Source organism: Ambystoma mexicanum, chromosome 3q (assembly GCF_040938575.1).
Source record: "Ambystoma mexicanum isolate Mex_15411 chromosome 3q, UKY_AmexF1_1, whole genome shotgun sequence".
In the NCBI taxonomy this organism is placed as follows: domain Eukaryota; kingdom Metazoa; phylum Chordata; class Amphibia; order Caudata; family Ambystomatidae; genus Ambystoma; species Ambystoma mexicanum.
Genome location: NC_090926.1, coordinates 1059649547 through 1059665831, shown reverse-complemented (window position 1 = coordinate 1059665831; position 16285 = coordinate 1059649547).

The window sequence follows — 16285 nt, the reverse complement described above, 5'->3', positions numbered from 1 at the left end:
GCAGGGTATGCTCTGATTTTTCACATGACTACGATGGGGGAGGGCTGTGTGCTGTCCCACGGATGGCGCAGGGCCTTTCGCCGTATTGGGCATTGCACAGGCTTTTTTCTGCACATGGGGGCATGTTGGGGCGTTACTGGCGCTGCTTGGTGTTCATTGCGCCGCGGCTACTGATGCCTAGGAAAATCCATGAATACGCGTGCTGCTCAATTGCTGGTCTGCACCACAGCTGGCGCACATGTGGCGCACGCTCCTTCTCGGCGCGCAGCACTTGCACTGCTTCTGTGCTGGATTCTATGACTTGGGCCCTAAATCTGAAGATTTAGCAACATTTCTAAATGATGTTTTCATGATCGTGCATATACTCTTATATATAAGTTATAAATATTAGCAGTAAGATATGGTTGTACTGTATTTATCACAGTTCGTACAGTCAAGTGTGAAACGCATGAATTAATGTACAAACACACACACTTTAATATTGAGACCATATTGTTTTGGAAAACATGTACACAATACATGTTTGACATTTAAAGCCTTACACAGTAACAGATTTTGGATTGAACTGTTTTATAAATTTAGTATTATGCTAGAAAAGCACAAGATGCAAATACTTACAGTACATTCTTTCTTTCCTGCAAACTTTCAGAAACGCACATGCCGTTTGTTTTAAGATGTAACTTAAAATAAAAAAGGATCATCCCTGAACCATGTGATAGTTCACATTAGAGGTGGAATTTAAACGGTTTATACATTGAGATGTAGGGAGCTGGGCCCGATATCACGAAGTCTCGAGTTCGAATCAGTGTGGAGCCTCATAATCTCATTTTTTCCAAAAAAGGGATTATAATAGTGCTTCCCATTTTTATTTATAAAAAAGAGGATTATAATTTGAAAAACGAAAAGACAGACGTCACATCTGATATTTGTTTTACTGTGGCATGTGAAACCTTTTTTTATGGCATGGCACGTGTCACTTGTAGTGGTGACATGCGGTGGCACGTGTCACTGGCATATGACACGTGTCATATTCGGCTCCTACACCTACTGCCCTCTTCTGTGAGGTACCACGAAAGCATTACGGGCTCCGCAGGGCCTGCCTGACCAGCGCTGGCCATCAGATTTACAGCCGGCCACAGGCTGCACTCCTGATAGGATTATCTCGGCGAGCCTGGCGGGCTTCTCAGCACTTTCTCTTGCCAACTTCTGGGTCTTTTTATGGCCGCTCCTAAAGCTGTCGCTCGTCTCCTCTGGAGACCCACACGGCCTCTTCGCAGCTCAAAAAGAGCAGGCAAGGGAAGCATTGTTCGGGGGAAGTCATAAAGATGAAATATGTATTTCAGTAAATTGTGCGCGGATGCAAAGTGCTCGAGAGACACGTCTTGTCCACGCACTGAGCTCGCGCAAGCCCCTGAATTCTGTCTCACTGTGCAACCACTGCTGTAATGCTGTGCCCTTGTGCATGGCATCACAGTAGGCCCTGAAGTGTGTGCCACCACACCGTGCCCACCAAAAGGCCACTACTATAATGTTCCTCTGTGGCCCACGTGTGCCATCACATTGTGTACCTGAGCATTACACTGTATTCTGTATCGCTGTGTGTCTGCATTTTGTGTTGCTGTCTATCGCACTGCATTCTGCATCGCCGCGTGTGGCATTGCATTCTGCATCGCTGTGTATTGCACTGCATTCTGCATCACTGTGTGTCTGCATTCTGCATCACTGTGTGTCACACTGCATTCTGCATTGCTGTCTATCACACTGCATTCTGCATCACTGTGTGCCTGCATTTTGCATCACTGTGTGCCAGCATTCTGCATCGCTGTGTGTCGAACTGCATTCTGCATCGCTGTGTATCATACTGCATTCTGCATCACTGTGTCTGCATTCTGCATAACTGTGTATCATACTGCATTCTGCATCACTGTGTGCCTGCATTCTGCATCACTGTGTGTCACACTGCATTCTGCATCACTGTGTGTCGCACTGCATTCTTCATCTCTGTGCAGCACACTGCATTTTACATCACTGTGTGTCTGCATTCTGCATCGTTGTATATCGCACTGCATTCTGCATCACTGTGTCCCTACATTCTGCATCAGTGTGTGTCTGCATTCTGCATCAGTGTGTATTGCACTGCATTCTGCATCGCGTGCGTCACACTACATTCTGCATCGCCATGTGTGGCACTGCATTCTGCATCACTGCGTATTGCACTACATTCTGCATCACTGTGCATCTGCATTCTGCATCGCTGTGTATCACAATGCATTCTGCATCACTGTGTCCCTGCATTCTGCATCACTGTGTGCCTGCATTCTGCATCGCTGTGTGCCACACTGCATTCTGGTCACTGTGTGTCCTACTCCACCACGTGCTCTCCTGGTCCCTTATGTATTCCATCATATTAGGTGCCATATACATGCTTTTACCTTCTGTACCACTGTGTATATCACAGATTGTAATGCTTTGCGTGTCCCAGTGCATTCCATGCCACTGCTTTCAGGCCTCTGACAGCAATGCATTCTCTACCACAGCTTTTACTTCTCTACGTGTAGCAATGCAGTCTTTACACAACTTCTTTCAGTGCTCTGTATGAACCCATGCATTCTGTATACTACTTTTGATGGTCTGGTACACCAATGCTTTCTGGCCCTGACTTGAGCCAGTGTGTTCCATTTCTACTTTTCTTGTATATATGTTCTTTGTATACTTATCTTATGCAGTGTATTCGCACTCTCCTAGTTTCTATTATCATTATAACTGGCTCCATACCAGTCCACCTAACTTCTCATTCACGCTGTGTGCCTCGCGTTAAAGTGTGCCTTCTAATCTTCTCCCTGTGTCTACTTCTGTCTGCTCACTGTGCAACACAATACACTTTACAAATGTAGGAAAGCGCCTAGATGTTCACAACAGAAGAAATGCAACCCACTAGAGAAAAAGCCCCAATACTGCAGCGGAATGTTCCACCAAAATCTGGAGCAATACGTTATAAAGGTACACAGCATCATCAGTGACATTATTACTGTGACAAATCGACTTTTGGGGCATCAGTGATCCAGGGATGAATATCGGTTTCTAAAACATCAATCAACCCCACACCTCTAGTACACCAGAAGAGATCCATACATATTGGAATACAAGAGAATTATAAGACCTTTTTGTCCAATTTTGGTAACGTGGACGGAACAGCAGGCTTATCTCCGCAAGGTTGTGGACCTTTGGTTAGTTGCAACACAGCAAAAATACAATTACCCAGTGATAAAAGAGACTGTCCAGTCAAGGTTGTATAACAATAACTACTTTATTATTACTACGACAGTTCTAGCAGGCTGTCCGGCTCGGGCCAAGAATCGACGTCTCTGTGCTGGTTGGCGGATCTGGTATGCTGGTTGGCGGATCTGGAATGCTGGTGGAGGTGGCTCGGACGGCTCTTGTGACTGTGGCATGACAACACCAAGGCAACCCAGCCAAAACCTAGGGACTTCCTGCTTAAAAGAAGGCAGGCCTGGTCAAACCTCCTGGGGCTGGAAGACAAAAAACAAGAGACAATTCTGGGCACAGGTGGGATAATACTCACCGCCGCTCTATTAAAGTCATCATTTTCCATTGTTACCACTAGGAATTATCAGATTATTAAGGTATGGCACAGAGGCTCCTAATAGGCAAGTTGAAAGGTGGTGTTGAAAGGTTGAAGTGTGAACTATAAGCTTTCAATAAAGTCTATGAACCGCTGACGCATTAGACCAGTCTGCCAATGTGAGGATATCTTCCAAGCAAATCTACACCCAAAAAGCATTAGGAGCTAAAGTATGATGGCCCCAGAAACGATCCACCGGTGCTTTAGCCAGCACCCAAAGAAAGATGGCCAATGTAGGGGTAAAAGTAGTGTCTCCATGAAATAAGTAGCAGAGGAAGAAAGGTGCATGGTTTTGCTACAACCAGGGGTGCAAAGTCCACGGCTGCTGTGCAAACTGAGTACCCACCGGGGCATGTCCCAGCCCACAGGAAGAGTTCTGCCCATCATTCATGCCCCAGAGCTCTCCCTCGCCCTTTTGTTTGTGCTCCAGGTGTGTACTTGTCATGGTTAATGAAATTAAGCAAGTTCCTCTGGTAGGTTACCAGTAAGTAGCTTTATGCTGTAACATCAAGTTACATGGGATGACTTATCTATACTGTTAGACCAATTGCGCCTTCACTTGAAGATTCAACTTGGTATGAACCACTCCGCACAAATTCAGAGATGCTTCTAGGATTAGTTTATCATCTTTAATCCAAACCACATACACTGAAAACATCCCAACAAGTCCCACCTGAGTATGGGGTATATTTGGAAAAGTTCCATAAACACTATTGCGATACCATTCGCTTTATATACAAAAGTCTCCAATTAACATGACTCCATGATCAGTAGTTACAAATGCAGTAAAAAACCACCAGTGGTAGGGTCTCAGTAACTTCTTGAACAATAGTGGACACATGTTTCGCTTAGTATCCAACTTTCTTGCAGTGGCGACTAGTGTGCCTCTTCAAGACTACGTTAAACTGCCACTTATTTTCAGAATCTGCACCTTTAGTCACCAACGAAAACCAAAATGTTTCTTTAACATTATTTTTGTTATATCTGGTTAATGTGTTCTTAATAACAATCTGTTTTCGGTTTTCCAACTACAGGCCGATTTCAAACATCCCCTACCCGTAAAAACTCCTTGGAAACCTACATATATAAACTAACCCAAGAACACATAGAAAAATACCACCTGCTAGACCAAGTGCAAGTCGGTTTCAGACCCGCAAGAGGAACGGAAACAGCACCACTATCCATCTGAAACAACCTAAAAACTAACGCAGATTCAAACACAACCTCAGCCCTTATTCAGCTCGACCTCTCCACAGCCTTTGACACAGTTAGCCATGAAACCCTAACCAAAAGACTAGAAGACATAGGTATAATAGACACAGCACTACTCTGGACTAAATCTTTCCTAACAGACAGAACAAAAACCGTATGCATTAAACCCTTTCTCACTATCACCACTGTACTTCAACATCTACCAGACTCCAGTTATCAGAATCTTCAAAAAAAACAACATTACATGCTACAACTACGCAGATGATACTCAAATAATCCACAAAATCAAAGACACCCAAGCAGATCATTCAACCCTAATCTAATGTCTAAAAGAAGTCTTGAACTGGATGAATGCCAACAACCTGAAAATCAACCCAGCAAAGACAGAAATCATGATCATATTCAAAGAACAAGAGAACGAAACCGCCATCCCGTGGCTAGCGGAAATGGGAAACGCACCATCACCATCTAAGGTAGTAAAAAATCTGGGAGTCCTGATGGACAACGCCCTAACATTAGAACCACAAATAAATGCAACAGTCAAGAAATGCTTTTTCCTCCTCCACATGGCAAGAAGAATCCTACGTTTCCTCTCCTTCACGCAAAAAACACTCACTATCGTCGTCCTCATCATGTCAAGAATCGACTATGCAAGCAGACTCTACCTCAGAATAAAAGAATACCTCCTGAAGAAACTACAACGGATCCAAAATACAGCAGCCAGACTACTCCTCAAACTATCCAGAGGTATTGTACAAAAAGACTGTATCGAAACGGTCGCATGAACAAAAAGTTTTAAAAATGCAACCACCAAAGGTACGAACACCAAAAGTTCAAACCTTTGGTGCTAGCATTGCAGGTAAGTAAAAAAAAAGAAAAACGGGGGCTGCGGCGGTGTCCCCCTCAACACCCCGCTCACTATACTGTGTGGTATAGTGAGCAGAGATTGTAGGGGAAACCCCTTCAGCCCCCGTAAAAGAAAATAAAAGAAGAAAAAGGACCCTGCGGCGCCGGTTCCCGATCCCGGAAGTGAAAGGGATCTGGCGCAGCAGAGACTCAGCATGAAGAAAAATGTAAGTGAGGTTTGTTTATGTTGGGGGTGTGTTGATGGTGTGGGTGGGGGTGTGTCATGGGTGTGTTGTGGGTGTGGTTGGGGGTGTGGGTATGTATGTGTGTTCGCATGAGAAAGGTGCAAACTTTTGGTGGTTCGCACCTTTCTCATGCAAACTTTCCGGCCGCGGCAAAATCAGCCGCAGGCAGATCACGTAGATCCTACCCAGAAGAGACCACAACACTCCTGCCCTAAAAACACTACACTGGCTCACATCACCTTCAAAACAATGTGCAAAACGCACAGGGCAATCAGTGGACAAGGAGCAGAATTCCTACAAAAGAAAATAACAATCTACAAGCCAACGAGACGCCTCAGGTCAAGCAACAAAATCAGCCTGGAATTAAAACCATACCTTAAGAAAAAAAACACCTCCTTCTACCACTTAGCTGTAAAAACCTGGAACAAGATCCCAAAAGTAATAAGAAACACCAAAGATCACATAAAATTCAGTAAATTACTAAAAACCTAGCTCTTCAACACCACAGACTCAAACTGAAAACCGAAACAACAGAAAGGAAAAAGGATGACTAAACTTAAGAGGACACTGACAACTCCCAGAAACGATTAAGAAAACTCCCACAACAACCAGACAGATACCGCAAGTAAAAAAGAACACAAGCAACACCCATAAAGACAAAATCAACAACCCCAGCCAATCCCGCTCAACTTCCTCACTATCCCCTTAGCTGCTACCATATACCACAATGTTACAGAATTGTCAAAATATTAGCAATCACCACACTAACTGAGTTGTGGACATTAGCAGGTACACTGGGAAGGAAGACAGGTATGGTCCTGAAGGAAGTTGATGGAAGTGGAGGCCTGATGTGAAAGGGACCGTGAATACCAGACAAGCCCAGATCAGGACAGAAATGCAGAAATGCTCCCACACCCCTTCTGGGGAGATTACGCAAACCCAGCACCTCAATTCAAGATAGAAATGCAAACTAATCAATTCCACTAACAATTTCCCCCGCTGCATACACCTCTCAAACTCCAAACCAAACACAACCACAAACCTACAGCACAACAAACCGCACAAACTTCACTACATTGCAACATTAAAAAAAACACACAAACAGACTCGCACAACAGTACACGACAACTACCGGCCGCAAACACCCCAGGCCCAGCCGACGGAACCACCGGGCTAAGGCTGCGAACAGCACATCACTGCTTTCTTGCACTTTTCCAGCTTCCTCTCACTAACTCACCCTTCCTTCCTCTTTCAGAGCCTCCAGAGCACCAGGGCACCACTCCGGTGGTGATAGTACGTGGTACAAATGTCCTTTAACATTAACATTACCATTTACTTTATTAGTATATGTACATAACTGGCAAATGTTACAAACAATTTTATACATGTTCATTTGAGGTTTCAATTACATGTTCCTTTTACATTTGTATTCTTATACAGAAGTTCCCTTAATATATGCATGTTTGTTATTTGCAAACTGCGCATATCTTGGCACATTCGTATTATGTGAGCTGCCCCAAAGTTATCTAGAGAGTCATCTTAAATCACCCACCTTGTGTGTCTGTAATTACATTACATTGGGTGCAAACCTTCACACTCCTAAAGGTACATTCTCGGTTTCCTTTTGATTATCCGCACTTGTGATTCCTGACGGAAATTGTTTCTGTCCCGCATCTGTTTTTCAATGATTATTTGGGGTCACGAATCTGTAAATGTATACCCACAAGGATGTTAACACTAATTATTGTTGTAAACCTGTACTGCCGCCTCCCCTCAGCAGCTGCCTTAAACTCTCACAGCACCTACCTGTGGATCCGTGACCAGACACCACATTGCAGTATAACGTTTCCATGTTGCACAGCGTTCTTTTTGCCGGGCTCCATTTTGGATCCGCTTATATACATGTTTGTAGCTCTAAACCGGTGGCCATTTTGGAATGGTCCGTTGATCTTCATTTCACTCAAATAATCTGCAATTTCTCGCACCAATACCCCATAAAACATTCAATCTAATGATAGATATCAACTTTCCATAGGAAATGTGCCTCTTATTTAAGACAATCTTAATTGCCATACTTTGTATGTTTAAACATAGATATAAATTATTCCTCTCTTGACATTACAAGCCTCATAGCTGTCCATGTCCCTCTTACCTGTGAATACGCTATAATTCTATAATTTGAAATGGACCCAACTTACTTTTTTGGATACAGAAGAGACCAAATAGCCATGTCTCCTTATTCTTATTCACTATTGCCTATATGACCAGGAGGCAGTCACACACTGTGCATAGTACAATGTTGACACTTCACACATATATTCTTGCTACTTCCACTTTGCCTTAACCCCTTAAGTGCCAAGGACGAGTATGCTCGTCCTTTTTGCATATACTTGCTTAATAGCCTGGCAGTTATTTACTACAATACTACTACCCTCTTTCCAGAACATCCTACTCCTTAGCCTAAAAATGAGTAGTCTATATTTGTAGCTATAACCATTAATTCAAGGCCTATGCTTTAATTGCAATTTTCAGTCGAGATCATTAAGGCCACGTATTAATGGAAACATTCCTAGATGCTGTGAAAAGCCTTTACCAGCGATATCAAAGAAAAGACTACAAGCAGGGGATAAGCCCCCTGCCACTCCACCTTGGGGGAGTCTTTCAAGGTCTCCCCCCGAGCTGGCGTGGTAGGAGAAGGCACGGCAGACGCCCTATTGAAATTAAATGCACATTTAATAACAATAGGGTGCAGGCGGTTTTCATTAGAATATGGTTCTGATGCTTTCGCATCGACACCCTAATCCAGTGATTAACTCCTTGCTCTAGCATAGGGCGTTCAAAAAAGAATTTTGCACCCCCACCAGCCAGGACAGTCACAAGGCGGGTTCAGGGGGGGGGCAAACTGCCCCGGGCATCGCTCTTGCGGGGGCCTCGCGGCCCCCTCTCCTAAAGAGAAGGCAGCACAGTCTCCCGTGTCCTTTATTCACACGGGGGACTGTGCTGCCCCTGCAATGATTTTGCGGTTTGTTGCGAAGCCGTTTGGCGCCGCAACGTACAACAAAATAATGGGAGACAGCAGTGCTCAGGAGTGAGCTCTGCTGCCTCCCGTCATTCAGCTGACAACGTGGACATGCTGAATGACGAGAGAGGACTCCTCTCCTGTCAGTCAGCGTGTTCACGTTGCTCAGCGTGACCACGCTGACTGGTAGGAGAGGAGCTCTCTCCTGTCAAGCAGCATGTCTACGTATCGGCTGCGTGGATGCTTTAAGGGTGCATGGAGGTAAGGTAAGTGTTTTTTATTTAAAATTAAATGTGTATATATGTGTATTTAAATAAATCAAATTAGTATGTATATGTATGTATGAATGCATGCGTGCATGTTGGTGTTTGTGTCAATGCTGTGTTTGGTTTTATGTCTGCATGCATGGAGTTGTGTAACTGGTGGATGAATGTATGGGTGAAAGTGTTTTATGTGAATGTGTGTTCAGCCTGACCCCTAAATCAAGGTGCCCGGGGAGCCACTTCATTAAGGGGTGCGCAGTGGTGGAAATGGAAAGAAATTGTTGGGGGATCCCACAAGGGCTGGGGTGGGAGCAGCGTTTGGGGGCGGTGCCCAAGGAAGCGGGGTCGAGGGGGGTGGGGGGATTGGCAGTTTACCTCTGATCAGAGGAAATGTAAAAAATAATAGTTTAAAATGGCCCAATTTCTTTCATGCTGCTTCATTTCCAAACTATATATCAATTCCATTTTAAACCACTCCCATGACACTGGTGATGAGTTACTTCACTATGTGGATAATAATTTTGACCAGTGTTGCTGAGTAAATATTCTTTAAAATGCACAATTTGCATCCCATTTTATTAAAAAAAAAAACTCCCCCTTGGGTACTATTCAAACAGGGTGATTTCTGTTCGCCATAAGCAACACTTTCTTTTACTTGAACCCCACCTGGCACAACTCCTGCAGCTCCCCACTGAAAGCAGTTGGGTGGCTGCATCGTGTGGGATCATTTTAATAGGGGTATTTATTTATGTAATGTGTGTCGGATACCTGTATATTTATTTATGTATGCAATGTTTGTCAGATGCAGGTATCCGACAAACTTTGCATAAATAAATAAATACCCCGGGTCCCTGTAACCGACAAACATTGAATAAATAAATACATAACCGGGTCGTGGCTGAGGACTGTAACTTCCTCTTGTGACCTCTTACATGGGTCACCAGAGGAAGTTACAGTTTGCTCTGGGCATTTTTCCCCTTCTCCCCAGCACAGAGCAGGGATTTGGGGCAGCTGACTCTGGCTGCATCCCGAGATCCGGCTATACATCTGGTTCTGGATCTCGGATCTGGCGAGAGCCGGCCCAATTACCAGCCCTGGGGGTGGGTTCCTGGCAAAATGTCAGGGGGAGGTGGGGAGATGGGGGGTGAGGACTAACACTGCAAATGTTGGAAAAGGCGCTAACTTCAGAGGTTTTGAGGGAGGAGCAAACTTACTTGTGTGTGGGCATCTAACATCTTTTCACATTTGAATTCGACTTTACTGGTGAAGCTTCAATGTTACAAGCAGCTACCTCTCGCCTTCATTTCTGAAACGTCACACTTAAGGACTGCTGTGGGAATGAGATGTCTCATGTCACCACTTCCCTTCTAATCACTCCACTGGCATGCAAGTGCTAACCCCACATCACAATTTCAATTATCTAAAAATGTATGCATATGAATGCAGGTGCTAACAGTAAAATGTTTTATGTTAGTAATTGCAGGGCCTTTGTTAACAGCGAACCCCAGGCACTGTTTAACATTCGTGTCCTGTTCCGTCTGGCCACGGCTCTGTCGGTCAACCCGACAGGGACTGGATGACAATTTTGAAAGCGGATAGTGAGTGGGGCCAATAAACCCATTGCACTTTCGGTCTCCCCCCCCCCAGAGGGATGGCATCTGGGCCTTTCACCTTTTACAGTTGAAATCGGGCCCCAAGTAGCTGCCCCCATGTTGGCAGTCTTATGACACAGAAACCTACTGATAATCCGCAGCTTTGAACCTCCTTGTTGCATTATTTTGACTTCATTATTGATTTAAGCACTCCGCAGGTGCCTTGGACCATTGTTCCAATCAGTAATGGGTGCCCCAAACATCAAAAAGAAATGAGACCCCACCAGCCCTGACACATCTTTAGTCAGCCCTGCACCCATTTCCCTCTGAATTCCCTGAGCGCAGCTAGGAAGCTGAAAAGCTATTTCACCTTCCCTTTGGCCACTAGTCGTACCTTTCACCCCAATTCGGCTGTTTACTTTCATAGTGCTATGCTAATCTCTGGAGAGGTGGGCCATCTAAAAGCTGAGACCAGAAGTTAAGACTGGCTTTATCAAAGTGAGTCTGTTGATATTGCATGGATAGGTTTTTTATGCTCTGCACGTTTGATGCTGATGCTGCTCCTTAACGATTGCTACGGACTGGCGACACATCAAAAGAGGCCTTCTGCCTCAAAGTGGCCAGGGGCTGGCGCCGCCCATGGAGCCAGGTCGAGTCAACAAAGCTCCACATTTCAGGAAGGAGCTAGAGCCCGATCTGCTCAATGGTGTTAAGCCACTGCATGGCATCCTTTTTGTTTGGATTATTAGGTGTGCCACCAATAAGCCAAAACTATTACTTTAGCGAACAGACAGTGGTGGAAATAGACTTTTATTATGGGAGATCCCTCCTAGCGCAGTGAAAGAGGCCAGGCCCAGCGACGGGAGGATTAGGAGGGCGTAGGGCAGGTATTTTAGTCACCCCATGAACATTTGGCTCTTCCAGTCAGAGGATTTATCGTCAGCAAAGTTCAAAATCTGCACCCCTTTTAAACCTACAAAATGCACATCAATATTTTCAGTTCAGTGCAACATTGACAAGGGATTTCACAGGGCTGCCGCTCAGACCCTCAAGTGGTCTTGTGGGGAAGTATCTCACTTTGGAACCTAGCGGCCACGGTTTAAATCCCTGCCCAACATAGTTTAAAGCACGAACACACTAGAGCATTCTAAAATAAACATATAGTGCACAGATTTCACAGATTGTGGAGCTGTATTTCCAATCTGGTGAGTAATTATTTGCCAGATCCTGGGTCTGGAAAGATCCGTCCCAATGATACCATTGAGTACAGTTAGGAAGAAATGCAATATGAGAAGGGACTTGAAGATGTTGTTTAGTTATTTGCCCACCCATTGACTTCTCATGGCCATGCTAATCCCTATGTCAATTCTCACCCAGTTCCTGCCCTCCCCACCCAAAACACCTCCTGACTGGAACTCTTTGAGCTAGCTTTAAACACGCCTTGCCATCAAACTTTACCCTCAATGTGCCTGCAACTGTTTTCTCAAAGGAGTCTTTTGAGAGTTCATAACTTCATTGGAACTGGTGTAATAAAAATGTCTTAATCAGGTCTGCCTTTAGCCACTCGATTTAAAAACACCCTGCATGTCTTTCGCTGAAGTCCTGTTAAAAACAAGCTTTGGCAAAGCCAACAGTTTTGGCTTGTGTATAAATATTAGGCATTTGCCAGGCACTGCTATTAGCTGCTCAGGTACTCAAACCATTTTGCACCGGCACTATTAATGGCCAGCTAATGCCAATACAGAAGTGTCTTTCCCATGCCTACATGAATGCCCAAACTATTAGCATTGCCAGTGCTCTTTTTGCTTTACCCTTGATGCACAGGACTATGCATCAAGGTTAAATCAAACATACTACTTGGCTAAATTGGAGCACATTGAATGTAGGCCAATCTAGGCAGTAATAACACTTATGGTACACAGTCAGCCTGGATATACATTCTGTGGCATGGCATTTCTACTGGCTGGGAGTCCGTACATGGTAACAATGCCATATATTGATGCAGCTTGCATGGACATGCATGAGATAAACCAGTATGAATATATTTGTATACTAGCATATCTTGTGCGGAAAGGCAGCATGAAATGTATTGAAAAAATGTTCCTGTGCACGGTTTGTGATTTGCAACTATTGGGATTTTCCATGTGCTTCCATACAAAACCAATTGCAAATTGTATGGATTTCTACCCAATTTTGCAAAGAAAGTGCTGTTAGATGCATAATTTATCCCAATGTTTCCCAACATATTCTTGGGAGTGAGAACCCCCCTCAAGGAACCCTTGTTTGGTTTGGGCTCCCTCACTGTGCTCTGTTGATCCTGCCTAATTGGCACAAACTTTTAAGCCTCTTAAGTTCATAAATGTACCGGCCTCCACTGTAGATCATTTGTCACTGTGTATGATGTGTGTTTTAATGTGCACACAGGGGCAGTGTGCTCCTTAATGATATGATATAACATGTATAACGTGCCTGTACACACGTGTTTCTAGGCGCGACAAGGCAAGGAGGGGGAAACAAAAGAGTAGGACAAAACACAGATCTTACTAGGCATTGTGTCATTCAGATCGCGCAAGAGCAAGGAGGGAGGGGAAAAGTGCCGAGGGTGGGGTAGGATGCATAAGTGCAGGAACAAAGGAGAAACAAGAGTGCAGCCAACAGGTGGCAAGTGTGGGTACTCATAAGTGCAGCCAAAGGGTGGAGAAAAAGTGCAAGAGAGGGACTCTAGGGTTACAAATACAGACCACAAGTGCAGGGTAGCCAAGAGGCAGTGCAGGATTGCAGCTGGACAGGCAGGGACCTAGGCCAGAATTCAGAGCTTGACCAGGTGACCAGTGCATGGATCAGGAAGGTGATCAGCAAGGGAGAGGAAGAGAGAAGGCAGAAGCAAAGTGACAGGTCTTGAGTTGCTTCCAGAACCGGAGATGGTTCTGCTCAAGTTTCAGAGAGGCAGGGAGGCTGTTTTCAGAGAGAGGTCCCAGAGAGGTCCCAGCCGAAGAAAGAGATCTGCCCTCAACTCTTTGCTTGGAAAAGTGACTGACCCTCAGAGAGTTGGAGGTGGCAGAGTGGAGAGCTCATGCCATCCTATATATATTCATGCATATGATACAAAAGTTAGTCCGGCATAAAGCTTTCTTCAGTAGAGAAATCTAACTTTGCTGTAGTTGATTTGGAGTTGTAATAATAAACCATATTTGGGATCCTTCACACAAACTCAAAGGGAGATTTCTTGAGTCTCCTGTTTGCAGAGGTGCCGCCGCTGTATGAGTGCAAAACATTGTGAGGGGGCCACACCAAATGTTTTGCCCCGGGCCTCACCACATCTTCTGACAGCCCTGCCACCAGCATTAATCAGCAGCGCCACATTTTTCCTGCCCGGGGTACTGCCACCGCTAAGGCCGGCACTGACTACAAGCCATTGCAATTTCCTAATGCTGTAATGTTTGATTCATTTACTCAACTGTACTGTTCTCTTCACTTCTTACCAATGAAGAGTTGCATTGTTTTTAAAAGCCTGTATCTTGTTTTTAAGAGCCTTCGACATCTGTTGGTGAGCCCTCTGTCCTTGAAAATCAATACAGATACATACACCAACGTGTTCTTCGAGAGGAAGATCTGACAGAGGACTAGCTGTGCCAGGATAAAAGAAGAATAGGTGTGCCAGGATACAAGAAGACAAGCTGTGCCAGGATACAAGAAGAATACCTGTGCCAGGATACAAGAAGAATAGCTGTGCCAGGATACAAGAAGACTGGCTGTGTCAGGAAACAAGAAGACTAGCAGTGCCAGGATACAAGAAGACTAGCTGTGCCAGGAAACAAGAAGACTAGCGGTGCCAGGATACAAGAAGAATAGCTGTGCCAGGATACAAGAAGCCTAGCTGTGCCAAGAAACAAGAAGACTAGCGGTGCCAGGATACAAGAAGACTAGCTGTGCCAGGAAACAAGAAGGCTAGCAGTGCCAGGATACAAGAAGAATAGCTGTGCCAGGATACAAGAAGACTAGCTGTGCCAAGAAACAAGAAGACTAGCGGTGCCAGGATACAAGAAGACTAGCTGTGCCAGGATACAAGAAGAATACCTGTGCCAGCATACAAGAGGAATAGCTGTGCCAGGATACAAGAAGACTAGCGGTGCCAGGATACTAGAAGACTAGCTGTGCCAGGATAAAAGAAGACTAGCTCTGCCAGGATAAAAGAAGAATACCCGTGCCAGGATACAAGAAGACTAGCAGTGCCAGGATACAAGAAGAATAGACAGTGTGGGTGCCCATCTTTCTACAAATCCTGTTCCGGCAGTAGCAACTCTTCCAGTTTTCAATTTAGTTCAAGGTTATGTCGCGCTGAGATACCGTGAGGCGATTGTTGCTTTCAAATAAACCATTGCATTACATAGAACCTATGTCATAGCCACAAGGTAGTTATCTTCTACCCGCTTCGATGCACTTCAGAAGACATTAAAAGTACTTGTTGAAAGGTAAGCAGATGAGTCTCCAGGAACAGATCAATGGACTGTATACATGCATATAGATGCAAGCATGTGCCGCATGAATTTAGCACACACTACTGCGCAGGCATTTTCTAGGGACTGTGGTGACATCTGAACCGCGTGGAGAGATTTATGGTCTGGATCCCCACCCCATGGTCATTATGAACTTCCCTTTTCCTCCCCACGCACATGTAACACAGCAAAATACACACAATTTAGGAAAATCAGGTAGGGTACTCTAACTCTTGAACCAGTTTTTTTATGTTGAGAGGCATGAGAAGACACTGCGAAAATGAGAAAAATCACCCTCCAATTGATGATAGCCCAACACAGTTGTCCCAAACCCTATGACTAATAGGTCCAGCTCTCTTCTAAAACACGAAACAAATATTCTTCAAGGTAATGTCTTTGAGCAGGTATTGTAAAATCAAGCAAATATCGAGGTTTGGTACCACTAAAAATTAGAACCACCAGTCACAAAGTCAAAGATTTATTCTGTACAGATCCAAATATCAAGGCAGATAGCTATCTGGTTCACAACACCTCGCAGTGCGTACCAGAAACACTGTGAGGGGAGTGAGTCCTGGTCATCACTAAACATGCAGTATTTATACACAGTCCTGGTCATAGCTCAGCCCATCTCCAAACTAATAGGTTACAAATTTGGGTTTGTGCCCAGTTCACATGGCAAATACAACAATATTGTCTTTACATACTTCAAGTGTTTTCCAGTCTTCAAAATACAATGGTTACAACTTTGTTCTGTCTGGTCATGTTGGTTATCCAGCTTAGGCTGATCCTAGTTTCAAGAAACAAATTCAATAGCGTATTGTTAAGGTACACAGTTCTAGTTTGTCTAACATTCAATTCTTATGTTTGAATATGGCTGAGGTTATTGATACAGAAAACACTTTAAATTGGAGTTCAATTTAGCTCCAAGGTTCCTTAAACATACTGACAAACTTTGTTGCCGTCAGCTGT